The sequence below is a fragment of the Ursus arctos genome, unplaced genomic scaffold (assembly GCF_023065955.2).
Source record: "Ursus arctos isolate Adak ecotype North America unplaced genomic scaffold, UrsArc2.0 scaffold_32, whole genome shotgun sequence".
NCBI classification, from domain to species: domain Eukaryota; kingdom Metazoa; phylum Chordata; class Mammalia; order Carnivora; family Ursidae; genus Ursus; species Ursus arctos.
The window spans coordinates 20,039,760-20,067,497 of NW_026623008.1; the positions used below are offsets into that span (position 1 = coordinate 20,039,760).

The 27,738-nt window shown below is 56.9% G+C and overlaps 1 protein-coding gene across 5 annotated transcripts in view; it reads right to left on the reverse strand.

Annotated features, from left to right (window-relative positions):
• AHDC1 (AT-hook DNA binding motif containing 1) overlaps positions 1 to 27,738 on the reverse strand; it is a 63,570-nt gene that overhangs the window by 23,229 nt on the left and 12,603 nt on the right. The window contains exon 1 of one of the 5 annotated variants that reach the window (XM_044390451.3): positions 6,832 to 9,353. The exons of the other annotated variants lie outside the window; for them this stretch is intronic. The gene's annotated coding sequence lies outside the window, so the exon portion shown is untranslated. Of the gene's footprint in view, positions 1 to 6,831; positions 9,354 to 27,738 lie in introns of those variants that run through there. 5 annotated transcript variants of the gene reach the window in all.

Sequence of the window (27,738 nt, forward strand, 5' to 3'; positions counted from 1 at the left end):
TGGGGAACTTGCAACTGTGCCCGCATAGGCTGGGGGAGATGCTGGAAGTGGGGGCAGTGTGGCGGGGGGAATGCAGCAGAGGGGGGCACAAGGGGGGCTGAGCTGGGACTAAGGCTCCCTTCACGGTGCTCCAGGCGCAAGGCAGAATCACATGTTTCCCATTAGCTGCTCTGGCCTCCTTGTTCAGGGGGTGTTGGCTGGGGGAGATTTGTTCTGGTTGCAGACACCAGCCGAGACCACACAAGAGAGAGAGAGGAAGAGAGAGAGAGAAAGAGAGGGCGAGGGAGGGAGAGAGAGAGAGAGAGAGGTTGAACCCCAGAGGGAGAGGAAAAGACACAGAGACACACAGAGGGAGAGAAGGGGAGACAGAGAGGCACGAGAGACAGAGACAGGCAGTGACAGACAGAAACTGTGAGACAGGCACGCAAGAACACAAAAGCAGAGAGGCAGAGCCTGGTGATGGGGAGGGGCTGGGGGGGCGGACAGGGAGGTGGAGACGCAGGTGGAGAGGCTGGTCAGAGGCTCAGGAGTGGGTGTCTCGAGGCTCAGAGTGCGAGTGAGACAAGGAGGGACCGAGAGGGGAGAGCAGCACAGGCCGAGGGGTGGGAGGACGACAGGGGCGAGGCACAGGGTGCACCCGGGAGAGGGGCTGGGTGAGGGCACGGCGTGTGGGCAGGGGGAGTGGACGCCGCGAGCCGCGGGGCGGGGGCGGCCAGCGCGCCCGGAGCCTCCCGCCTCCTGACCCTCGAGCCTCGGCGAGATAACAGGCCGAATAGTGCTGACTTGCGGTTCAGAAATCCAATATCCTCCGCGGCACACTAATCGACTACCTGAGCTCCCGGCCCGCGCCGAGCTGCCCCGATTAATCCTCCGGCTCCACAGCCTTAATTAGTTTAACAGTTTCAGGGGCAGAAGAGGCAGGGACTGGGGTTCCCCCATGCTTGCAGGGACACAGACCCCCATGGCAACCCTGCCTGGTGCCCCACCTCCCCAGTCACACCTGCTCCTGCCCCAGAGGCCCCTTGCCACATCGCCTGGAAACACTGGTTCCTTCCTTCTGGGAAACAGTCCCAAGGGTTGGCACCTGGGTCAGAAGGAAGGTCATGGGGGACTCAGACCCCCCCACCCAACCCACCACACTTGTCCCTGCACTCAGGGCTCTGAATGCTTCCCCTGTCCAGCCCTTTGGGGCCCTGTGGTCTGCTCGGGAAGGCCCCGCCAACGGTGGGCCCCATACCACTGGGCAACATGTTGTCTCTTTAGGGTGAGAGACAAGCTCCCAAGTTACTGACAACCTCCCAACAGCATGAGATAATCACACATGTCACTCCCCACAACAGCATGAGATGGGCACGTGGTGACATCTCACACATCCCCAACAGTCAGAGACAGGCGTATGGGCTGGTGACTACCCTAACAGGATGAGCTAAGTACGTAACCTGTCACTTCCCCAAAAGCGTGAGATGGGCACATCTGATACCCCCAGACAACAGGAGACAGGAACACAGGTTGTCACCCTCACAACGGTGTAACGAACATGCAGCCAGGCACTCCCACACCCACTAATGGATGTGAATGCGGAGAACCTGTCTCTCTCTCTCTCTCTCTCTCTCTCTCTCTCTCACACACACACACACACACACACACACACACACACGCCTCACCTTCCGGCATGAGGAAGGGACAGATGCCCCCAGCCCCACCCCATCATAGGACTCAGGGACACCACCTCACCCCTTCCCCATGAGTCCTCCCTTCAGACTACCAGATGGGCACACAATATATCACCCCCTGACTGCTTCAGACAGGTGACAACCCACCCCCACGGCTCCCCCATCACTGTCGCCAGCCTGGGTGGTGCTGTCCTCTGCCTGCAGCGGCGTCACAGCTCATAGGGCATGAATGTCACCCCGGCACTGCCAGAGCCGGGCACAGCCGCATGTTGCCCCAGCGACAAACACCACTGGCCCCATGAGGAGGTGGGGGCGCACAGGGCTCTGGGCGTGACCTTGGTCCCTGGACACCAGGAGGGGAGGCGCTGTGGCCTCCCTCCTGGGTAACTCTGGCTGCCTGGTGCTGGGGGAGATGAGTGCTGGAAAGCAAGCTGCCCCGGGGCACGCAGACAACGCTGCCACCCCTGCCCCATTTCTAATTGAATGTAGTCGTTATCTAGGGAGGGGGCAGAAGGAGCCACGGAGGGAGGGCTGTTGTTGAGGCCGGGAGGGCTGTTGTTGAGGCCGAGGAGCGGGTCCTATAAGACTTCTCAGAGATGGGTGGCAGGGAGGGGGATTGAGGGGTGTGGTTACCATGCCCTTATCCTTAGGCCCCAGGACTCAGAGGGTGTGTGATGACAGCTTCAGACCTGCACTGCCGGGGAGCCCCTGGTCCTTATGAAGGCCCCCTCTCCAAATTCAGGCCACAGAGCCTGACAAGGAGGCCAAAGTCCAGGGGCATGACTCACCCAGGGAACGGGCCCAGCCTGCTGGCCAGAGAGTGAGGGAGGCCAGGAGCCAAGGGGCCTGGGTTCAAGTCTGAGCTCCTCCCAGGCCAAGCTGAGTGACCTTGGAGCAGAAGCTGGATCTCTATGGCTTATGGGGAGGGGGAAGGGGCGGTGGCGAGGGAAGTGCCAGATAGAAGCTGAGGCTGGACACCAGCAAGCTGCGCACTGGGGGCCATGGGAAGGCCACAGCAGCCCGGTCCCTGGCTCCATGCTGCCTCACAGGAACCTCAGCTTTCTGTACCTCAGTTTCCTCAGCTGGAAAGTGGGGATGATGTCAGCCTCATGAGACAATGTGACATGAAGTGGGCAGGTGCTCAAAAAATGGGAGATTCTCACTGAGGAGGGGAAAAAAGAGAGGGTGAGACATTTGTCCAAGCCACAGAGCAAGTTAGTATCACCTGAACTCGGCCTCTAGCTCCGGGTTTCCCACCTGGAGCTGCTTCTGTAAGACTGCCCGGAGATCAGTAATGAGTTAGGGGTGGGGGTGGGGTAAAGGGAGGATGTTGGGGTGCTGTTGGTTACAGAGCTGCTCTACTCTCCTGTGAAGACCAAGGGAACTGATGGGAGTCTGCCATGTATCCCAACCTTTACCCTAAACCCCACTTGGCTCATCTTCAAACACCGGACCAGAGGGCCAGCTCTAAGGGAGGGAGGCAGCCCACAACCCAGCCTCCCATGACCAGCGCCTGTATCTGGTGCTTAGAAGGATTGGGGTAACTGGGATTTCAGTGTCCAGAGCCCGCCCATCGTACAGGAGTCCAGAGAGGGACAGGCCTAGCCTGAGGTCACACAGCACGACAGCAGCAGAGCCCAGAGCCCCGGCCAGGGACAGTCTCAGAGCAGAGTCCCTCTAGCCCCTGGGGATGGCTGGAGCTGGGGAGCCCTGGGGGACTGAGCGAAACGTGGCGACAGATGGCCTGCCGAGGCAGCGGCGATCTGGGCGGCTGGCAGGCATGCTCGCTCCCGCGCAGGGAAGCGGCTAATTTTAGCTGAGGCCTCGATGCCAGCTTTGTTCCCCCCACCCACCCACCGAGGGGGCCCAGCATGCCTTGCGTGCAACCCGCCTCCCCCAGGCACCCCTACTCCCCCGCCTGGCCCCTTGGTGAGTAGTGCCCAGACCCCAGGGTCCTAGAACTGTCTGCCTGACCAGGTCTCATCACATACAGAGGCAATGGCTAGGCCTTGGAGGCCTGGCACCCCCCACCCCAGGGCCTGTTTCCCATGACTCCAAGTTCATTCCTTGAAGAGGGGAGGCAGGGAGGAGGGCTAGAGGCCACTACCCAGACTGGGAGGGAAGGCCTGATAGCAGGGTCTGGTACTCCTGGGGGGTGGGGGGTAGGGGGTGAGGGGGAGGCGAGGCACTGTCCTCCACTCCATACTTAAGGGGACCAGACCCATATTCTACCCCTGCCCTGAGAAAGATTCCTCTGTGCTACAGCTCCCCTGGTGTTGGTGAGCAAGGGGGCAGCAGTGCCTCTACCCCTTCCCTGTTCTGCATAACTTTAACTCTGTTCCAGAAACTCAAAGTATTTTAAAGAAGTCAGAGATAGAGCAAGGGTAGTACCCTTGTGTCATGGGGGAAACTGAGGCACAGTCAGAGACAGCCATCAATGTAGCAGGGGAGGAGACCAATCCCAGAAATCTGTGAGACCTAGACATGCTCTTCTTTGAGTTCTCATAGCGAGGGAGCTTCTGGGGCCAGCTCAGGCCCTAGAACTGCCCTCTGCCCTGACCTGGGCTGGTAGAAGGTCGACTACATAGATGAAGGTCTGGGCTCTAAAACCCCGGAAAGGGAGGGCTGGGATTCTTGGCTTCTGGCACCCCACCTCCTGTAGGTTCTCTGACCTTAGAACCTCCCCTCCCCATCTCAGATTCAACTACAGGTGCCCAATGGGGTGCCAGCATATCTGGCCCCTATCTGAAAGGAAAATCCTTTGGGGGGCACTCTGGAGGGTCCCCATCCCTGTTCCAAACCCGGGGCCATGAAGAAATCGCTACATGGAAAATAGAGGAAGACAACTTGAAAGAAATCTATGTATTTAGAGGAGAGAGTCAGGAGAGAAAGACAGGGAGAGCAAAAGGAAGGCAAAGATCCGATTCAGGAAGAGAGAGACAGAGGAAGAGTGTGGGGGCAAGAGACACAGGGCAGAATGAGGCTTAAAGAGAAGGAGATGGGGAGGGAGAGGATGAGAGAGAGAGAGAGAGAGAAGGAGGGAGAGAGGGAAAGAGGATAGGATGCTGGAGGAAGGAACACAGCAAGAGAGACTCAGAAGAGAGGGACAGAGGAGGAAGAAAAAGACAAAGACACAGAGAGACAGGCAGGATAAGGCAGAGACAAAGACAGAGAGAGAGAGAGAGCAAGATCCACACAGAGGGGAAGAGATGGAGAAGGAGCCTGCCACAGACAGGACAAGGCACAGAGAACTAAGGACACCACAGGGAGCTGGAGACAGACAGGGATTGACACACCCAGAGACCAACAGAGACAGTCGGAGAGGGTGAGACACACTCAGAATGGGGCGGGAAGAAGGGGGAGACACTAAGTGATAGAGCGTGTGGGAGGGGGTGGGGGGGACAGCACAGAGTGAGGAGGGAGGGGGCATGAGGAGGGGGGAGATGTCGTTGCCGGAGCTGGGGGGGGGGGACAGAGGACAGAAATGGAATGTGGGTCTGGGCATGAGGCTCACAGATGCATCGGCTCCGGTTTCAGCTGGGGCAGTTGGCTGCTGGGGGGGCGGGGGGGGGAGGAAAGAGCAGAGCTGGTGAGGGAGGGGGGCCTGTTGCCATGGCTGCAGGCACGGCAGGGGCACAGCCAGCAGGGGCACAGTCGGCTGGCACTTGGAGTTCTGGGCATGGTAGGGGGCTGACTGAGGGGAAGGGGGGGGCGATGAAGAAGCTTCGCCTCTGCCCTCGGGGCTCAACCAGGAAGAAAGTTTCCAGAGACAGGATGGGAGATGTTGGGGCCCGAGGAGGGCTCCGGGCCCTGCTCCACCCCATGCAGGCTGCCAGGGGGGCCCCACTCCACAGGTCACCTGTGGGTATCCCAGGTTCCCTGCCCGTGCCTCGGGCTAGCCCCTGGGGACCCTCTGGCTCCATCCCCTCCAGTCCAGCTGAAGATCCCGCATGCTGCTGCTGCTGTTTTTGCTCGCAGGGGAGCAGCAAGATTGTGAATTCAGGATCTGTAATCCTAACGCAGAGCCCAGGCCTACCGGGCTCCAGTTGCCAAGGCGACGGAGGGTCAGAGGGCAGCGCGGGGCGCCCGCTCCTCCAAGTCAGAATCCCAATTGTTAAAGCCCAAGAATAAACAGCTGAAGCGGCCGTGGGGGGGCTGGGAGGGGGGCTGAGGTCTGCATCGGCTCAGTGTGGTGTTGTCAAGCGAGATGTCACTAATTGTCTGAAGGAACGGGCTGAGGCAGCTCTTAACTGCTTCTGTGCCACCGGAGACACCTTGGCTGCCTGGCCCCATCCCCCGGGCCTCCCAGCATTCCACTGGGCCAGCTTGGTGCTGGGAGTGCTGGCCCAGCATAATCTCTGCCTCTCCTGCATTGAACCCCCACATATTTTGGCTCCCAACACTCCTCTTTGCCCAACTTGGAACCTCCCACCTGCAAGCTAAATCCTTATGTCCCCAGAACCAGTACCCCCCAATTACTGGGCCCCCCAAGACAGCCCAGAACTGCCCGTTTGGCCTGCAGAAGCCCTCCCAGCTCCCCCAGCACCTCCACTTCTGCCCCCCCCTCAGAAGTCAGAGATTCTGGCATAAGGTGCACAGACTGCAGAGGAGGGCAGACTTGGGGCTCCTCTGACCTTTGGGGTCTAGGCAACGGCCCACCTAGAGGAAAAAGGAAGGTCTATGGCATCTTTCTGTGCAGCTTCTGACTCAGCCACACACCAGAACCCAAGACGTGAATGGGGCCAGGAAACCCCATTTCTGGTTTTGGGTGTTCTATACCTACTTGCAGTGTGACTTTTGGGTACTCTCCCTCTGCGGCCTGCCTCGTCTGTCCTCCATGCTAAACATGTGGTAGTGCCTATTCTAAGCCAGGCTGTGTCTGGAACCCCTGCCCAGAGGAACTCCCAATCCGGTGGGTGGGAAAGGCTCTCATACAAAGTAGAAAACAATCCGAGATCCATCAGGTAAGATATTCCATGAAAAACACGGAGCAGATTGGTACACAGTAAACTGACCAGTAGACTACAGCTAGTTAGTAGCCGTAGTACTAGTACCCCGTTATTACAGAGGGTCACTAAAAGGGTGCAGGTAATCAGGAAAGAGACGGGGGAGGGCGGGAGAGGCCGGTTCTGGAAGGCTTTCCTGCAGAAAGCGGTACCTGGTTAAGATTTGGACAGGTGAGCGAGAAGGTAAGGAGCGCCAAGAGTTCTTGTGAGATCCTTCCCGGGGAGCTGAACTCTAAGGTCTCAGGGTCGCCTGTTCAGCTCCTCCCAGAGCAGGAAGGAGGCGGCCTTCTGTGGTCTCCCCGCCCCACAAGCCGGCCCTGCCTCTTCCTCCACCCACTGCAACTCAGGATAGCAGGAGATTGGTGCCTGGAGGAGGGGGGGGCGCCCATCGGTAAAGCTCCCGGAGATTGGTAGCACCTGGAGTGATGTCACGAGGGGCGGGGTCAGGGCTTCGAGCACTCCCCTTGCCCCAGGTCCCAGACCCCTGCCCCAGGCCCGAAGCGCGGTCCCCAGGAGGGGGCGCTCAGGCCACCTGGCCGTCCCCCCCCCCCCATCAGGTGGCGGGCGGGGCTGGGGCGCTGTCCGTGGGCGGGGAGCTGGGCGCGGAAACAGGGGATCCCCCAGAGAGGGCCCAGCCCAGCTCCGAGCTGGATGCGTACAAAAGGCGACTTGTTCTTTCTTGGGATGCCTGCGCCTTCTCAAACATACCTACGGCCACACTCCGGGGACAGCTACACCCACACATGCTGCACAAAGCCTGCCAGGGTGGGGACTGGGGGGCTGTCGCCAGCCCAAGAGGTCAGCTTTAAGAACCTTGCCCCAACCACTCTTTGCCACAGGCTCAGCACCATTCATCTTACCCCATCCCACCCCAAGTGACCTGGATACTCCCACAGTCTCACCCGCAGCTCTGGGGACACTGATCCAATCACATTCTCACAATTACCCTCTCCCTCAGACCATCTGTAGCTCACCAACTCTTTCCTGCTCTAGAGTCAGACCTCACCCTTCAGCAGGGTCACCACACTGAGCGCGACCACAGCACACAATGAAACCCATTAAGGTTCCTTTTTACTGAGCACTTACTCTGTGCCAATCCTTACAATTACCCTTTTGTGGGGGTGGTATTAGTCTCATTTTGTGGATGGGGAAACTGAGGTTGCTGTTAACTAGCTTGCCTAAAGCAGAAGCAAGGATTGGAACCCAAATCCAACTCGACTTCAGAGCCCTTGTTCTCTGTATTGTTTCTGCCAATCATCCCACCACCTTACACTCTTAACACCCCACCACACACACACACACACACACACACACACACACAACCACAGTCAGAGTCAAGGTGTAATTCTCCACCCCAAACACATGTCAATGTCACAGTCTAGGATCAGGCAGTTTCTCTCACTCCTCAGACAGCGTATGTGTGCTGAAGGGGAAGAGTCTCCTACCTCTAAGCTTCGCATCTCCAAGGCTGGCCGTCAGTCGTTATAAATGGGGCACCGAGTGAGAGCCGGGCCAGAACAGGCTACCTCTAACCTTTCCAGCAGGCTCACCTCCACCTCCCCTGACCCTAGGATGACAAAGCACTGCCAGACTGGCTGGGGCACCAGGCCTGCAGCTCTCCCTGACCCCTTGGGCCAAGATCCTCCCCTAGCCCCCAACTCCTGCTGAGAACAAGTCGAAACAAACTCCTTCCTGGGGATGTCAAAGCACCTTTCCTGGGGGAGGCGGCTCTGTGATCCCCTGAGCCTGGCTAGGGAGAAGGATCAGGTTACTCTTTCCCCAGCTGTGCTTGGACTCCTTGGGGCTGACCTTTCACCTCATCCAGGCCAGGACCCAAAGGGGGCCAAGTACAGCCCTCACCTCCTGTTAACCCTCTGCATTCCTTATTTTTTCACGGGGGGGGGGTGGTGGGGAGCCTGCCAGGACCCAGAGGGTCTCAGGAAGCCCCGCTGAGCATGCCAACCTTTCCCCACCCTCCCATCCTGGGGTCCGGTTTCCCAGAGAGCTTGACAGAATGCTCCTCCCTGCCCCCTGCCCAAGCTGCCCTGCCCTGCCAGGATCAGATACCTCCCTCAGCCTAAGCAGCTGAAAATGACCTGGGCTATTTTCGCTCTGGGATCGCGTTGCAAACTCCCCCTTGAGCTGGCGGCTTCCCACATCCCTCCAGACCATTGCCCCTCACTCCTCAGCCCTAACCCAGAGCCACTGACTTTAGAGGACAGGAAGACTTTTAAAGACCACAGGCCTAAGCCCCTCCATTGGGGAGACTGAGGCCATGGGGAGTCAGGCACAGGGCTGGGCAGAGAACCAGTCTTCCTGGGGCTCCGCCCAGGTCTCTTTCTACTGTCTAGCACAGCCTGCTCTGTACCCTAGATCTCAGAGCCTCTGACCCAGCCAAAAACCCAGCCGACCTCCTCCAAGCACCGGAAAGTCACACTGGAAGCTACCCACAAGTCTCTGGGCCGCCCTGCATGTCAGAAACCGCTTCTGCCACACTCTTCTCTTTGTTTTAGAACTGGGACCAGGTCTGTACCTGTATCACAGCTATGTGGATCACGGGAATGTTTTGGCAGGTGCAAACTGGGAAGAAAGACAGGGAGACTGAGGCCTAGAGGAATGGGAGGCAGATTCAGACTTCCTGGGGTTTATATTGCACAATACTTCCATGTTCCCAGCAGCCCCTCGGCTCCAGCTTCTTGGTACCCCCCTTTTCTATTCCTACCAACCCAGCCCCCTCCAGGCCCCTGCCCCTCCACCTCAAGCCCCAGTCCTCCTGGGCAGGAATGTGACTGGTCAGGTCTGAGCTGACCACATGAGTGGCTATAAGGCGACAGACCCCCCATCCTCCCATCCCCCCAGCCTGGGGGAGCTCACATACCAAGGCAAAGTTGGGGGGGGGGGGCGCGCAGCTGCTTTAACCCTTTGCAGCCAGGCTTTCAGGGTGAAAAAGAGAGGTAACTTTACTTCCAATGGCCACTCCCATTTGAGTGCTGCGGGGCAGTGAGGTGGGGGGGGGGGTCATGTGGGCAGAACTGACTTCACTGAGGGGGTGGAATGAGGGCATTTGCCCTGCTAGTCCCTGTTCAGAAAAATTATCCCTTGCCACCCCAACTGTTTAATCTCATCTCCCCTGACATTTGGAAAAACAGGAGCTGATGCTGAGGAGAGAGAAGGAAAGAACAAATCATGAACCCCAACCTCAGGAGCCCCTAGTCTGAGGGGAGAAATACAACCCTGCCCTGGGGAGTCTGATGGGGGAGACTAGGCACAGAGGTTGGGACAAAGAGCTGTGAGCAGAGAAGAGCATGTTGCTGGGCAGAAGTGGGAGGAAGCCAGGGCAGGAGCAGAACAAGCCAGGTGGGGTCAGATCAGGCAGGCTTCCCGGAGGCCCCTCGGCCCACACCCCTCCCCCCAGGCTCTGGAATCTCGGGGGTCAGGGCTGAGGGACAGCCCCGCCCCCTGCTCCCCTCGGGCTCAGGAATTCCACCAGCCAAGGGGGGGGGCAGCTGCTTCGGCCTCAGTCCAAGTTGGCTCCCACTGGACCGGGAACTGCAGCTCCTCCTCGGGGGCCCCCCACCCCCACCCAAGCCCCTGGGCTGGCCCCCAGCCCCCTCCCCTCCCCCTTCCCGGCTGGCACTGTGAGTGCCAGGCGCTGGCAGAAAACAAACCCGCCGGGGTGGGTTTGCAGGGAGCGGGGTAACCTTGACACAGTTGCGGCAGTCGCTAATGGCAGACACACACTCCGCCTGTTCTGGGGGGACTGTTGCCGTTGCTAGGAAACCGGCAGCCGCGTGAATGGAAATGGGTCAGTAAACCTGGGGAGAGATAGTGTGACACTCGAACCACTGCAGCTGCTCCAGCCCACACCGAAATCCCTCCTCTTCAATATTTATCACTCCCGCCTGGGCCCTCAGCTCCTGCCAGACCCTGCACCAGCCTGGCCCTCAGGCCCCCCCCCGGGGCTCGACGGGGGAAGGGAGAAGAGATGGGGGGGTGTTGCTTATCCGCTCCTTGGGGGGGGCCCCCCAGGCGGGATGGAACTGGTTCTGGAGGAGATTGAACAGGAAACAGAGTCTAATCCTGTGGCGGGGAAGGGGTTAAAAGGTCAATTCACGCCTGTTCCTGACTTAGGCACCGTGGTAAAATTACTGCAAGTGTGAGCAGGCTAGCGACTGCCTGCTTGCCTACCTGCGGAGGCACTGATTAAGACAGGAGACCTCCCTCCCCGGGGGAAGAGGCACCCAAAACACGGCCAGGATTCGCTCACAGCTTGAAAACACCTTCCTCTACAGCCAGAACCGATGCCTCTAGTACAATCTGATAAGCACCCCAAATGGACACGAGCTGCCTACTGCCGAACGACAAATTCCATCCTGTATGCACACCCCTCCAACAGCCAGACACTCACTGTTCAGGAAACCCTGACAACACCCCTCTACGGACACCCCTACCATAGAACACGACAACTGCAATTCGGAGCAGTGCAGTTCAGCTCCACACCTATAAACAAGACGACAAACCTAGGCACAGGCGAAACTACCGTGTCGGATTGCGCCGAACCTTCCCAGTCAGGCTGCAGCCTCCCCACACTGCCTGCCCTAACCCAAAGCCTGGCTTCTCTGGTTCATCTGTTTCTTTCTCTCCCGTGGCCAGCTTTCTTGTCTTGCACACCCCCCAACATACTGCCCCTGCGATCGCTCATCGGGACACACCATCCCAAGAGCTAGCTGCCTCGAGCACCCCCCCCCCCATTCCCTGGAGGCTGACTGGTCACTGACACACACATTCCCTTCCCCTAGAAGCAAGCAGTCTCACAGCCCCGGACTGACACGAGCTCTTGTTCTTCCGCACAGGCCTCTCTACTGACGAGAGGGACCCTGGGAATCGGCAGTACCACTCACTGGGTGACATGCCCCCTCCGCCCCCCACAGTCCCGCCAGTATCCCTGAATGGTGTGTCTAGGGAAGGGAGGCTCTCCAGTCTTCTGGAGGTGGGGATACGTCCACGGGAATCTCCCATCTGACTCGGTTCTGTGTGCTCCTATCTCCTAGGATACATCAGTCAACACAGTCACAGAGCCTGTCAGAGCTGGAAGGTGCCTTAGGGAGTCACTAATCCAGCCTCCTCTGCTATGCAACAGAAAACCAAGGCCCAGAGAGGGGAAGCGACTGCCCAAAGTCACACAGCCCAACTGTGGCTTCCAGCCCCTCTCTCTTTCACAGTCCCTCACTGAGCTCTGTGTGTTGGAGAGAAACCGAGGGGTTTACAGGCAGCCCAGCCCGGGAGGGCTTCCCTGAGGCAGAGGGAGGTGGGGCTGGATTCAACGGGAGGGAGTCTATAGTCCTAGAGTGGAGTTCATGAGAACTGCCCAGCAGTACATTCAGAGACAGGTACCGGGCAGCCCTGGAATCGGGGCCACATAAATTTGCTCGAATCTAGACTATGCCAAAATGACCTGGTGGACACTCACACCCCCCCCTCTTATCCCAGCCTTCTCCCCATACCCCCCCACAAGCTGCATCCCTAAACCAGCCCCCAAACCAAAGGTAAAGGAAGACTGATCTGTTCTCCATACCTGGCCTTGAAGGTACGTTCTAGGGAATCTTGCCCTTTATTATTTAAAGAAATCTCTGCCAGGAAGCCTCTGGGATGCTCCGGAAAGAGGTGTTCTGCTAGGTAGCTTTTATGTCAACTCCATTTTGCAGAAAAGCAAACTGAGGCTCATAGAGGTGGGGTAGTTTGCTCAAGTTCACACAGACAACAAATGGAGCCTTGAGTTCCTTCCAGTACATAAGGAAGGCCAATCCAACAGGAAACAGGGAGAACTGGAGGGGGGGTATGGAGGGGAGGGAAGGGTGGGAGTTGACACAGGCCCAGGCCCAGGCCCAACATCCTGGGCTGAGGGGGGAGCCAACAGGGATCTGAATTTGAATCTGGATATCTGGGCTCCACCCGCACCCACTCCAGCAGAGGTGGGGTGAAAGGTCAGCATGGAGATGGGAGGCAGAGGAAAGCAGAATTCCACCAGCTTCTCAGCCTGCCGAGGCCTCGGCCGTACCCTAGGGAGCCAGGCCAGGGGCTGCCCCAGCTTCCCCCAGCCCAGAGCTCTCTGCCAGGCCCCACCCCCACCCCTTAGGAACAGCAGGAGTATTGTGAGGAGACCAGGCCCCCTGTGTCGGCCTCAGTCTCTCCATTTGCAATAAGAGCTAACCTAGCAGGAAGGACTTTCAAGGGCCCTTCCAGCTTCAACAGAGTTTAGTGACCTGTCCTAGTTTTCAGTTCCCAGCACACATTCAGAGGTCTCTCCCCTAGTCGGGAGCTAGCTGAGAACCATGTTAACTATGTGCTCAATGAATAAGTGAACACTTAATAAAGCCAACATCTTTCCATCCTCCTCAGCCCTTACTGAGAGCCACTACTTACCTTGGGAAGCCAAATTTCGCAGGGTTGTTGAAGGAGAAGGGGATTCAAACACTTTAAGTGCTTTGAATGAGACTGTGTGTTACACACGTGCCCTTTATTTCCCATCCTCACTATGTGCAGACACTACGGTAATTGCTTTAAACACTGTGCAAGGTTCAGCTCCACCACAAGGCCATGGCCTACCTACTATTATCTAGTTTTTCAGATGAGCAAATGGACTAAGGAGTGAAGGGACTAGCTCAAGGTCACACCGCCAGTGAGTGGCAGAGGAGGGATTCGAACTGTACCTATCCCCACTGCTTTTGTTGAACATGGTGACGGTGTGCTGGGCTGGGGCAGGAAATGGAAGTTGAACAGGGACCCTTGGCAGAGGGAGAGGTAGTCCACCCCAGGCGAGGGAGGCGCCTGAGTTGCCAAACGGTTCAACAGTTTGCAGAGGCCAAATGGCACTGGAACCAGCAAAGTGTGGGAAAGCATCCCTTCCCCTCCCCCACAAAGGGCAAGGTAGACCTCTTTCCCTCCCCCTACCCGCAGTGCCAGTAGTGAGCCCTGAGAGGTCACTTACCTACTCCCCTGGATCTCAGGGTTCCTGTAAAAGGAACCCCCTCCCTCCCGGGAGCCCTTTTCTGGACTTCAGGACCTGCAAGGTGCAGAGCCGCCCCCAAAGAAAGCTGCCGCCAACGTCCAGAAAACTGTCCAGGATTTTTCCGGCACGTCCGCCCCCCACCGGCTCCGCGGTTGCGAGGGATGAGGGCAGTGGCAGGGGGGTGGGTGTTGGGAGAGGACGGCCTCGCCTCCCTCCTAGAAGCCCTGGGGCGCCTCTTGCTCGAGCAGGGAGGCTCTGGTCCGCAAGCCCAGCCGTTCTCGGGCCCGAACGGTCCGCCTCCGAGTTTTCCCGCCGCCGCCGCCGCCTCTAAGGCTACCTGGCAGGCCTGCGCTGCCCCCTGATCCCTGCCACCCCCCCCTCCCAGATGAGGCCGCGGAGCTTCTGACTCCTGGAGGAGGTGACGGGCCGAGAGGGAAACCAGGCGGCTGGGGGAGGGGCGTTGCCTGCACCTGGCCCCTCTCAGCCGCCCAGGCCGGGAGGGGCGGGACTGGACCCCCGCCAGACCCGAAACCAGCAGCGGGGGAGGGGAGGTGTGCAGCCCTCCACTCCCGCGGCCTGGGGGCGGGTAAGGAGATCTCCCCCCACAGCCCTCGCCGCCGAGGCGCCCCCTAGGGTCGGGCTGCGAGGCGCCCCTTTCCGAGCCGCGCGCTCAGCCCGCTCCCCCGGCCGGCCGCGCTCTCCAGCTGCAGGAAATTCCAGAAGCTCTCCATCATCCCGGCGCAGCGCGCAGCCCGGGCTGCCAAGGCTCCCCGAAGGAGAGCCACATGCCGGCCGGCCGCGCGGCCCGCCCTCGCCCCCCACCCCCAACCCGGCGAGGCAGCCACGTCGGGCCGGGCGGGGGCCCGGCCGGCCGCCCCTTCCCGCGCCCCGGGCCCGGCGGAATGCGTGGCAGCCCCGGCCGGGGGCTATTTTGAGCGGGAGGGGAGCGGCTCAGCCTCGGTGTTTTCGGCTTTTTCCTGGCCCCCGGCCCGCCCTCCGCCAGCCCGGGCCCTCGGCTGCCCGCGGAGGGGGGGGGGGTCACGTGGCGGGGGGAAGGGGAGGGCCGCCGCGATCCGGCTCGGGCTCCGGCTCCGGCCCAGGCCCGGGAGGCGCCCGGCGGCAGTCCGGACTTGCGCTCTCGGCCGGGCCGAGCGGCGGGATTATTAATAGCGCGCGTGGCTTCGGCTGCGGCTCCGGGGCGCCCGCTACCTGTACGCCCCTCCTCGGGTGAGCACCGACGGCCAGGGCACTCCCTCCCCAGCGGCGGACTCAGGCCTCACTGGATAGCGCCACTGTGCACCGGTGGCCAATCACCGGCCTCGATTTCCTTACCTGTAAATTGGGGATGTGCCATCTGGCTTTTTATGGTGGGTACCAAATAAGGGTTTTGCTTGCTGTGTGCCTCTCTTTGGGCAAAACGCCTTCCCTTTTGGGGTCCTCGGTTTTTCCATTTATAAAATGAGGGGATCCGAGAGAACTCTCTCCAGGGAAAGAATCCCTTACATTTGAATAACGCATTTTGACTTAAAACCCAGTTGAACTTATCAACTACCAACAATAAGAGCCAACACTGAGCACTTGCCCTGCATGCATTAACGCACTTGACTATAAGGTTCCCATAAAGTAGGTAATATCCCCTTTTTGCTGATGAAGAAACCGAGGCCCGGGAAGGCTAAGTGACCTACCAAAGGTCCAATGGCAGAGGCCAGAGTCAGATAAACTTTGACTCCAGAGTCTGAGTTAACTGCTGAACTATAGTGCCCTGAGACAAGCGGCACAAACACTGCCCCCTTCTTACACTGGAGGAGACTGAGGCTCAAAGTGTCATTTGTCCAAAGTTGCCTTTGGCCAGTTAGTGACAGAAGTGAGCATCCAACGCAGATATTCCAATTCCTAGTCTACTACCCCACTGTAGCCCTCCGGATCTGTTCAGCTTCTGCCCTGGGGCAGCTAGCAGGGTTCCCAGGATAGAGTCCTAGAAACGAGCACATAGGCACTATCCCCATGGCCACAAAGCTGTGTCCAGGGCCCTGGGGATCACCCTTTGTTCCCAAGGGACTGACGCAGGCTTCTGGGCCCAAAGGGTTCACTAATCCACCAAACTCTAGACTTAGCCTAGCCTCAGAGCCATGGAGGTGGAGGCACCTGGGGATGAGGGGAGATGGCATGGAGGGGTAACGGCCTGGGACAGGGCATGGAGTTGCTTCCGGCCCCCCCTAACCTCCAGCAAGGAAGCACAAAGGCTGGCAGGCCCCCCACTCCGCCCCGGAAACCTGGCAGTTTATTTCTGTCTCTGGGCCCCCTGTTTCCACAGAGCCAGTCCAGGAAGGCTGGCAGCAGCTGGCTTGGAGGGGTGGAGCTCCTGCTCCCTCAAGGGTCCAGCTGCTACCCTGCCCCACCCCCACCTGCCAGGCCAGACCAGACTCCAGATTCAGAGGTGACACTGGGATGAGGGAAGGAAGACCTGGAGGCCACTTGGTAAGGACTACAAAGGATGGACCCCCTCCAGCTCCCAACCCAGAGCCAAAAGATGCTCTCCCAGGGTGAGCCAGTCAACACCCAGTTCAAGTCTGCTAAGAGTATAACTAACCTCTGGTATGTCCAACTCTATTTACTCCACATCATTCTAGCTGATGATTCCTCTGGATCCCGGTCCCAAAGAAAAGCCCATTTCTAAACCTGCGCTGCCCAATATGGTAGAAACTGACTACTGAGCCCTGGGAACATGGCTAGTTGGAATTCAGATGTGCCGTAAGCACAGAATATGCATCAGATTCTGAAGTCTGAATATGAAAAAAAAAAAAAAAGTAAAATATCTCAATACTTTTAGTAATATTAAGTAGTATTAATATTAAAGTAGTAATATTTTGGACATACTGGGTTACATGAGATAGATTATTCACATCAACTCACTTATTTCTTTTTGCTTTGTTTAATGTGGCCACTAGTAAATTTAGATGACATATATGGCTCCCATTACATTTCTATTGGACATTGTTGTTCTAGATCATATGGTACTCTGGCTTAGGGCCAAGACTTTGCCTGCTCTAGATCAATATCTGTGTGGCTTTAGTTCACCCACTTCCCTATATCCAGACCACAACCTTATGTGTTGGTCTAAATCTCACCACCCCACCCCACCCAGCTTTCTGTGAATCTAGGCTCAGCCAAAGATTATGGCTTAGTCTGCTTTAAACCACTCTCTATTACATTTCTTGTTCACCAATTCCTAATACCCAGATCCCAACAAGACTGTGGATCTGGACCATCTTCCATGTTAACCAGCCTCACAGTCTGACACCACAACCTTATTTGCTTAGATCACTGTCTAGTAAGATTTAAGATCTAGACACCCTTAGGAAGAATGAGGTTCTAGACTAAGGGTTGGCAAACTATGGCCTGACAGCCAAATCCAACCTGCTGTCTGTTTTTATAATTCAAGTTTGATGGGAACACAGCCATACTCATCCATTTATGCATTGTCTATGACTGCTTTCAAGGTACGGTAGCAGAGCTGAGTACTCATGACTGAGACCCAATGGTCTACAAAGCCTAAAACTTTTTTTACACGTAACTCTTAACAGAAGGTTTGCCAACCTCGGTTCTAAGTGACCAACAAGTCCAACCCACCAGAAATCTAGATTCCAGCCTAAGACTATGGTCTAGTCTAATCCAGATCACCTCCTCCTAGATGGTACTGCTGACCAGGGTCTAAACCAGACCCTAACATGCACCACACGCTGTTTGGGTTCCAGATTCCACTCTGATCTCAGGAGATGGGCCCCGGTCCTCTTTTGGGGGATGGAAAGGGTGTCTCCACTTCTGAACTTGCCTAGAGGGATCGAAGCCCATTTGGGAATGGGGAGGGAGGGTAGATTCCAGAGACAGCACTGGAGGCTGAGTCAAAGAGTCTGCAGTAAGCCCTCCTCTCCCAACGGGACAGAGAAGCCCCATGTCCTACTTCTTCCCAGCTGTCTCCAGAGCAGGTCACTTAGCTGGGGGTCATGTGGGACAGATACCAACCCCCCAGAAGCTAGACTGGGGGCTTCAAATGGAGTCTTCATCTCTAGCTCCGCACCTCCAACCACCTGACGCCTATCACCTCAGGACTGAATGACACCACGATGCCCCTTTCCCACCATTCACCTCTAGCTCTGCTTTTCCACAGCTTTCTTTGAAAGTTCTCCCACATCTGCCCCCTCCTTGCCATGTCCCCTTCTCCCATCCTAGAATCCTAGCCTTAATTTTAGCGGTGAAGATCTTGGGCTCTCAAGCTGACAGACCCAGGCTTCAATTCCAGCTTTGACTTTGGGCAAGCCACTCGGCCTCTCTAGGCTTCCTCAGTTTCCCCATCTGTAAAACAGAATAGTAATAAGGGTACCTACCCACCTCCTAGAGTTGTTGAACGGACTTACAAAGATCATGATGTTTAGCACTTTGGCCAGCCCCTGGCCCGTAATAAGCATTTGCTACTAGCTGCTGCTTTTACTATTGATCATCTAGTTTGGTTCCATGGATGGACTTTGGCAGGTTTGTAAACCTTAACCAAAATGTGTTTTTGTATTTTTCTGAAGAGAAGACCCATCATCTTCTCAAAATGGATCCTTAGCTCAAATGTTTAGAAAGAAAAAAGGGGTCTTTAGTTCAATCCAAATGGGGAAACAGGGGCACACAGATGGGAAAGGACTAGTCAAGGGCCCCTGAGAAAAGGTGAGGCAGACCTCAGAAGGCTATCAGTCAGGAATTTGTCTCCCAGACTCTTCTTTCCACTGGTCCAAGATGTCTTTTCCATCTGACCTTGCCATTTCTCGCCCGCTCAGCTATGATGGTCCCCCAGTGGGCTCCCCACCTCCAAAATGCCTCCGCTGAGCCTCCTCCACCTCGTGCCACATTCGTCTTCCTCAGTCTCATTCTCATGACACGATGTCCTGCTCCAAAACCTGTAATGGCTCCCGACTGCTGCCAAGGTCTTTTGCCTGACATTCAAGAGCCTTCACAGCCAGCCCTGGCCTCCGCCAACCTCCTCCTTGCTGTGGCCTCTTGTCTGGTCAGTGGAGCTGACTTCTTCCTCGTCTCTCTCCCACTCCCCACAGTCTCCATACCACCCACACACGCACTCAGTTCTGGACAGATTCTGCCCCTTTGCTCAATCACACAGTGTCTCAGGCCCAGCCGGCTGCCCCCGCTCTGCCCTCAGGGTTGCCCCTGGGTCCAGCCACTCTCTGAAATCACCCTGATCAGGCCATGCTGGGGTATGCTGACCGCAGCTCTGGCTCCAGGAAGCAGGCCTCTGCCCCTGCTCTCCAGCGTGGCTCCATCCCTGGACACTGACCCACCTCAGCCACTTCTGTCCTCTAGACTTCCGGGAATAACACTCCCTTGTCACTGGGAGTCCTAAGGAGTCAGCGCTGTCCTCAGAGTTATGACTGCTGGGTCAGATTCTTCTCTTTGAGCCTCAGTGTTCTCATCTATAAAATGGGGACAGCAATACCTACACCCTGAGTGATTCCCATGAAGGAAAAATGCCTTACAGACTGGAAGGTACTTTTTCTACTAAAACCTGCTACACGAACAATACTAATGATAACCTCCATTTATAAGTTTATTTAAAACTGCAATCACCCCGCAACCCTGGCCCTCCCCAAGCCCTTTCCTGGTTTCATTTTTCTCCTTGGCACTTAACAACATCTAACCCACCAAGTGTTTACTTCTTTTTGTGTTAACTGTGTCACCCTCTAAATGTCAGCTCCTTGAGGGCAGGGGTTTTTATCTACTTTGTTCTCTGTTGTGCACCCAAAGTCCCTGACACTAAGTGTGCACCTGGTAGTTGAGGAATGAATGAATGAATGAATGAATGAATGAATGAATGAAGTGCTTCCCATGTGCCAGGCACTGTGCTAACCACTTCTCACGGATCACTCCCTCCTAGATGGGTACTTCCGCTACTCCTGAGTTTGGAGAACTCCTGAGTTTGAGACCTCAAGTGACTTGCTCTGATCACACGGTAGGAAGCAGCCCGGCTAGGATCTGACTCCAGAGCCTGCCCTCTTGATCACTGTGCTCTATTTCCTGTCCAGATGGGGGGTTATTTCTATCTCTACGTTAGCTAAGCCTCTTGAATCTGTCCCCCTCCCTATTTCCCTGGGGCTGCCACTCTCCCTCTGTCCCGGAGGCCACCAGTCCTCCCAACCCTCATCCTGACCTCTCTTAGCCATTTCCTCCACTTCTCAGCCCTAAGCCAAGCTGCTCATTCTCACCTCAGGGCCTTTGCTGATACAGTGTGCTCTACCTGGGCTGGCCTGGCTCCCTATCTCTTTCAACTGTGCCCATTTCTCAAGAGCCACTTCTTCCAGTCTTCACTTGCTCCCTTCCCTGAGCTCATACCTTGTTTATTGCTGGGAAGAACCACTGGGGGAGCATATGCTGACTTGGTCCACTCCCTCATTGTTTCCTGAATTTGGAGGCCTCACTCCCTTCTGTCCCTCTCCTGGCGAGGTCTCTCCCTCCTTCCTCTCCTGGATCACTGCCCCCACCCTACACCATCTCTTAAGCAGGTTTATGGCTTTGTGATTAAAAGCCTGGCTTCTGAGTCTCTCAGTCCTCAGCTCTACCCCTTACTAGCTGTGTTTCTCTGGGGCAGGTCACTACCCCTCTTTCAACTTGTTTCCTGTCTACAAAATGGGGACAATACAGTATCTGCCTCAGGAGCTAATGTGCCTGGCACACAGTAAGCACTCAATAATAAATCAGTCTGTTACTTCTATAGCATTTTATTGTGTCGCTCATCCCCTCAGCCTTCTAAAAGCCTCAGCCTTCTCTCTGAACAGCCACCCCCAATATGAACGATGACAATAATACGATTGCAAACATGTATCAACCACTTATTATTTGCAGTGAGTAGCAACATGTTTGGCACCTAGCGGGTGCTCAATATTGCTTACTGAATAAATGAATTAACTAGTTCAATACTCACAACACCCAGTGGGGGAGGGCACTATTTTAATACCCATTTTACAGACAGGGAAATCAAGGCCCAGAGAGGGTAAGCGACTCAGCGTGTCTGGGATTTAAACCCAAGCAGCCTGACTCTAATGGTGAGACTCTCATTGCCTTCTTCATCCTCACTCTTCCCGTTCTGATCTGCTCCAATGGCGGCCCCAGAGGTGGGACCTTTTCCTTCTCCAGAGGTTAGACCTTAGCACCTAGATGGACGTTCACCGAGCCCCGGCTCCTGAGCTCAAGCCCTTCACACTTTATTTCATTTGAGCCTCATAAAATCCTAGAGTCAGTGCCATGTTTATTTCCCCTGCACAAATGGGGAAACTGAGGCTCAGAAAGGAGTCATGGGATTCAAAGCTCAAAACTCTTTTCCTCTGCATCACGTTTTACGATGTTTTTCTCCTGTTGTCTTACACAGCTGCTGGTAACTGTTCAGACACAGTCAGAAGGCAAGAGCTCTAAGGGCGCAGCCCGAGGCCCACCTTCACTGTCCTCCCCCCACCCCAGCCAGCACTGCAGCAGGAGATCCAGGCCCCACGGGAGGCTTCCCAAAAGCGGATCTGCACCTCCCAGCGAGGCCCACCCTGCTGCTCTGTTTCCCCCACGGAACAGTCTTGGCAGACTTGGGGTTGGTGAGGGTGGGGCTGGAACTCCCTTTCAACTTAGGCTAGAGGCTCCCCCAAGATGCCGTATCTCCGGGGAATTCAGAGCTCCTCTCTCCCACCTACAGCAGGAAGGGGACAGGGCAGAATGGTAGTTCAGAACAAGGACTCTGGATCCCAGTGTTCCAAGTTCAAAGGCTGTCCACCAGGTACGAGCTGTGGGACCTTGGGCAAGTTACTTAACCTTTCTAAGCCTCAGTTTTCTGATACGCAAGATAAGGATGATAATAATAGGGCTGCTAAGTGATTAAATGAGTATCTATTTATAAAGCTAGAAGAGTGCCTGGAACATGGTAAATGCCATGTAAGTGTTTGTTAAATAAAAGCAGGGTTCCACCTAGCCATGGAAGGGTCCCCCTGGTAGGGTATAGTGCGAGGGACAAAGCAAACCCTAGTTCCAAACAGACAACTGAAGACAGAACAGGGAAATGGAAGCAGGCAGCTGAGACCTCACGCCTCAGAAAGCCCCTTGTGACAAGGACCCACTCCTCCTCTCCCCACAGCTTCCAAAGCCAGAAGACCCCAGTTCCTGGTCCTAATACCCCCTACCTTAATCCCCAAGCCTCTTCCTTTCCCCTCCCTCCAGATGTTAACTCTTTCTATGCAGGCAGAATCCAGGCCCTGCTTCTCTTAGTTGCTGTGTGACCTTGGGCAAGTCACTTAGCCTTTCTGAGCCTCACTTCCTCATCTCTACAGGGGAGAATCCTCCCCTAGAGGGTCCATCCTAGAGATTAACCAAGAACTGAAAACATGCCAAGGACGTGTTCACGGGTGAGTGGACACGCCAGCGTCCTACAGGCCTGACCACACAGACGGGTGTGCTGTTTGGGCACTGGAGTGGGCAAGGGGGCTGCCATTAAAAAAGGAGATCCCCTCTTTGAAAGTTTCCCCAATCAGCCCCTAAGTAGTTCCTGGGTTGCAAGCCAAGCTCCCTATCCTTTAAACCACCACACTATGACATTAAAATCTATTTCCTGGGGGGGAGGCAGGGGCCTTGTGTCAGGCCTCTCTTCACCAAGTTACTGCACAGGGAGCCCTGAAGCCGTACTGGGGAAGAGGCGAGGGAGGAGTAGGAGGGGCCACGAGGGAGGGAGGGAGGGAGGGAGGGAGAGAGGGAGGGAGGGGAGGGCCCTCTGGAGGAGAGCCAGGGAGAGTGGAGAAGACCCCTGGGTTGAGAAGGGCAAAGGGGAAAAGGGACATGCCCCCAGGACTCTTCCTCTCCCCCATCACTAACTCAGCAATCACCTGGCCTGGCCTTCCACCCCTCCGAAAAGGAAGAGGAGCCAGCGGCACCAAGTTAGGATAGACGATTACCCGCCGTTAATTAATTAAAATAAACAGCAAATTAAATACAGCAAAATTAAAATAGCACAGGAAATTAATTCCCTACCAGCCCCACCTCACAGGTGAGATGCTTAAAGGGCCCCTTGCAGCTAGGATCCAGGGCAGCTGGGGGGGGGGGTCACGAGAACGTGCCTTGTACCACAACTCCTAGTGACCCCAAATATCAATGGCGGAACCCACAGGCATTTACCTGCCTCCACCACCCTGAGATGGGCCTCCTGGCTCCTCAGCCCCCGGGGATTCCAAGCCCTGGGCCACATTCCTGAGTTCCAGCCCCGCTCCTCCTTTAGTGGGCAGGAAGGGTCCTGACACCCCTTGGGCCAGGGATTGGGCACCGTGCGCTCCTGGGCACATGGCCCACATCTACCCCTGTGCGGGTCAGGGCAGGAGGGAAGAGGGACCTCAGCCTTCTCTTCTAGGATACCTCTGGGACTTGGAGTCAGATCCTGGCAAAGACGCCTCTTTTCCATGCTAAGCTCCTGGCCCCTCAGTCAGAGGTCCCCAAATCTGTCTCTGAGGAACCCTTGGATCTGCTCCTTTCTTTTGCTCAGAATGCTCAGGAAGACAGCACTGCTGAGGCCGGAAGCCCAGGCCAGAAGATGCCCCACAAAGCTGACTAGACCAGCCCCTGGGGACGCGAGACCACAGTCCCCTCCTGTACAAGACTAATCGCCTCATCACACAGATGGGGAAACTGAGACCAAGGAGGGCAAGGCATTTGTTTGAGGTCACCCAATGGCTTAGCAGCAGAGCCTGGAGCAGAGTCTCTCATGGGCCCATTCCACGTCACCACCACAAATCAACCCCATGCTGCCCACTGCTCAGTCTGGCCGCCAAGGCCTCTCCTCCACAACCCACCCCAAGACTCGCCAGTCTTGGGTCTCACACAGTGGCCGGATTCCACTCCTTGGCCTGCCCTCCGGCTGTTGTCCACATGGTTCCCTCAACTTGGAGCTCCTCCCTCCACCTCTGCCTGCCCAAGTTCAACCAGTCTCCTCAGGGTCTGGCTCAATGCCAGTTCCTCCACGAGCCACCCAGACCCCTGCCAGGGGCTGCCCCATCCTCCTTTCACCCTCCAGGGTGCTTTGCCTCCACCCCCGTGCTCGGCCCTCTCCTGTCTCCTGTGATTATCAGGGGTGTGAGCTACCCAGAGCTGCAGACCGCCTCGCCTCTGGGCGCCAGCCCCCCCGCACAGTACTAGCACGCAGAGGTGCTCACAAAATCGCCTCCCCATTCGATGTCCCCCATGCCCTACTGCTACTGACAACAATGGCTACCACTGACCGGGCACCTCCTGCCAGCCCGGCTCCTGTACTGTCCCATCCTCACCTGCCGGGCCCAGCTTAGAGGTTGTGGGACGTTCCTGAGATCACAGCTCTAGAGCTGGGACGCCACCAGTCCTTGCTCCTAGATGAGTCTCCTCTTCCACCCCACTTGCCTCTTCTAGACCAGACCACCTGTACTCCTCAAGTCCCGCAACTAGCCTCCCTGCCTCCAGTCTCTCCCCACCTTGTCTTGTTCCTGAAGACTTCCCATGAGTCCTTGCGGCCCACTAGGCAAAATCCAAACCTGTGAGCAAGGCGTCTAAATCTAAAGTCGGGGACATCCGGCTTCTGCCCTCCATGCAGCTTCTCCTCTCGTGTCAACACCGCCCCGTGCTCCCGCCATGCCATACCTCTACTTCCAGGCTCTGCATATGCTGTTCCCTCTGTCTGGAATACCTTCCCCCTATTTCTCCTCCTGTGAATTCCTACGCATCCCTTAACGTACAAGAGCATGGGTTACCTTAAAATCTCATCAGGTGAGATAAGCAACAAACAAACGGGTCACAAAATTGAGTGCTCTATGCGGGAAGGCCCTGTGTCCCCAGTGTCCCCAGTGCTTAACCAATAATCAGGGCTCAATCAGCACTGTTGACCGAACGCTGCGTGTATAATTGTTGGCTAAACAGAGCAATGACAGAAGAATACAAGGCCACAGTGTCCAGGGCTGGAGGTGGAGGGAAGGCACCGGGGCCAGGAAGGTCAAGGACGTGGTGGAGAACAGTGACAAATACTGTCAGGGGCTGCTCTGCCGCACAGCTACACTCTTGGCAGAGGGAGTGTTTGTGAGAGACAGAGGAAGGAAAGCGATGGTGTGAGGGAGGCTCTGAAAGTGTGTGCGTGCGCGCACGCACGCATGTGAGAAAGTGGTGAGGATGTGTGTCGGGGAGTGTGTGTGTGTTGCATTTGTGAATGAGTCTGTGAGAGAAGGTGAGGATGGAAAGCAGTGAACGTCTGTGGGCTGGTGGGGGTCTGCGTGAGAGGGCGAGGGCACATGGGCAGGAGGGCTCGGCGCGCTACCGGTGGGTCTGTGTGAGAAAAGGGGAGGGCGTGTGTCATGAGGGCTGTGGGTGTAGGTGCTCAAGGTTGTGCATGTGTGCTCGGCGTGCGGGGTGGGGAGTGACTGAGAAAGACAAGCAAGAAGGGGACACCCGGAGGGGGGGGGGTGAGTGAGAAACTCTGTGTGGCCAGGGGGGCGGCTACAAGCCTGTGCAGGGGGAGATGGTGTGCCTGTGTGTGTCCAACGGGCAGGGCAGGGTAAGAGATGTCGGAGCTCTACTGAGGGTGTGGCCGCCACGGCCGAGGCCATGGGCCCTGTGCCAGAGGTGGGGGCTGGCCCTGGGCCCAGGGTGGGGGGCTCCGACTGAGAAATTCCTCAGAGTTCTCCCCGGAGCCACAGGCGCCAGATTACCATGTCCCCGGGCAAGGAGGTCGAGGAGGCCCAGATGTGCGTGCTCCTTACATCTGTCCACAGCAAAACCTCTGGGCATTTATTTGTCTTTGTCTGTGTCCGGGTGTGCACGCCTGTGCTTGTGTGCGCACCGCCGGCTGTGTGTCTGTGCCTGTCTTTGTCTCTGTATGTATCTGGGCCTTTGTCTCAGTGTGAGTGGCTGTTGGTCTATGCCTGTCCTCATGACTGTGTCTGCGTGTGTGTGTGTGTCTAAGTTTATCTGTGTCTACGGGGCACTGTGCGTCCTTGGTCTGTGCCTAAGTAGGGCTGGCCCCCTGGACTGCCTGTGTGTAGTCGTGGGGCTGTGTGGCCTCGGCGTGAGGGAATGTTGTGCTTTTGAGGCCGTGGGTCTAGATCTAAGTGTGAGTGTTTCCTTGTGTCTCTGTATGTGAGACCCTGCTGTGTGTTGTATCATGGAAATGTCTATCTGTGCCTGTGGGATGTGCGATCATAAGACCAAGGATATGTGTGTCTCTGTGCGTGTATGTGTGTGTGTGTTGGGTGTGAGAGGGTGTGAGGGGTTTGTCACAGACTGGTGAGCAAGTTAATCTCAGACTCCGTGACACGTGGAATAAAATCACGCTCCCATAATGGGATCATTCGTCTTCCTGTCCAAGGAGAGAACCAACTCTTCACCCTCCGCCCTGGGGGAGCCAGTGGGGCCAGGGCCAGGCTCGGCCCCCATCCAGGCCCCCTCTGGCTTCAGCACCCCACCCCCACCTCTCCTCAGCCGCACCAGGCCCATTCTGCCTCCAGAGTGCCCTGGTGCCCACTGCGGGCTGGGCTGGGCTGGGCTCCAGGACATGTGACCCAGAGCCTTAGAGGCCTGTCCTGGGCCCCCCAGCCCCACCCAGTACCAAGGAGAGTCCGGCCCCAAATGGGAGGGGGGAATGCAGGAAGGAATCTTTGGGCCCCTCCTCCTCCCGGAGGGGAGGGATGAGCTGCAGGCCCGGCCGGGATTTTCCATCTCTCAGCAACAAGATTCCTGGTGAGCAGGCTGCGGGGTTTGGCAGGGCGCCTGCTGGAGACCCGCCCTCACCCGCCAGGACGCCTGAGTCCCCAGGGCCAGGCAGCAGTGGGTTCCCTGGGGAGCCAGGAGGGCCCCAGAACTCCAGTTTATTGCTGCCCAGGCCTGTGGGAAAGCCAGACACTTCCAGGCTCCCCCCCAACCAAAGATGGCTCTCCAAGCCCCTAGGCATCCCCCCCCCCCCCCCCGCCTCCCCCATCCTCTGGCCTCCCCCTAGCCAAAGCCTTTGCTTCAGAAAGCCATCACAGGCCAGTCACCCAGCACCACCCACTCCCCACCTGAACCTCAGCACACGCCCAGCCTGGGTTCTAGACCTCACCTCTGGGTTTGAGGGCTCCCAAGGCCAGGGCTGTGCTTCTCATCTCAGACTGGGGCTTCTGAGGACAGGGCCATGTGTACTGCAGCTGCGAAATCCCTCTTGGTCTTAATGCTCCTTCCTGATTGAGCGGACAGGCACCAAGAGAGGATTTCAAACTCAAAGCTGGGGAAACTGAGGCCCTGAAGCCCTCTACCCTACCTGCCACTATGAATCAGAGGCCAAATCCAGTAGTCTGGACACACAAGGTCTTAATCCTGCCCAACAGCAGTGGCTGCAACTCTTTCTTCCCTGTTGGGGGTACGATTTCGGGAGGGGCTGAGCATCAGCTGGAGAGTAGAGGGAATGGGAAGGTGGACTCCCTCAACCCCCAGCCTTGGGTGCGCAGCTGGAGAGCAGGTTTGGTAAGAGACGAAGGTTGAGGAGGAGGAGAACTGAGTTGCTCCAAGATTTATGAGCCTAATTCTTCTCTTAAATTCCCCTCCAAGCCCCCAGCCCCAGCCTGGTCCCTCCAGGGTCAGGCTGTGGCCCCAGGCCAATGTCAGGGCCCTAACCCATCCATCAGCTGTTGCCAGGGAGTTTCCACCCCAATGGGTTCCAAAGGGAGGGGCTCAACTGACACTAGGGACCCAGATTGATGGGGAGGGGGCATGGCCCCAAAGAGGCAGCCAACAGCCCCCATACCCCCCTAGGAGCTGGGGGCTCACAAACTCCAGGGAAGAAGCTAAGGCTGGTGGGTGGGGCCCAGGAGGAGGCGGCCTCCCAGCCAAGGCACCACACCCGGCCCCGCCCTTTCAAGAGGCCCGGAGACAGACCTGGGATCCCACGGGGCCCTCCAGCTCACAGGGTGTGTGACCTTGGGCGGTTGCTGCTCCTCTCCAGGCCTCAGCCTCCCCACCGCACGATGCAGGAAGTGGCTCACATATCCCA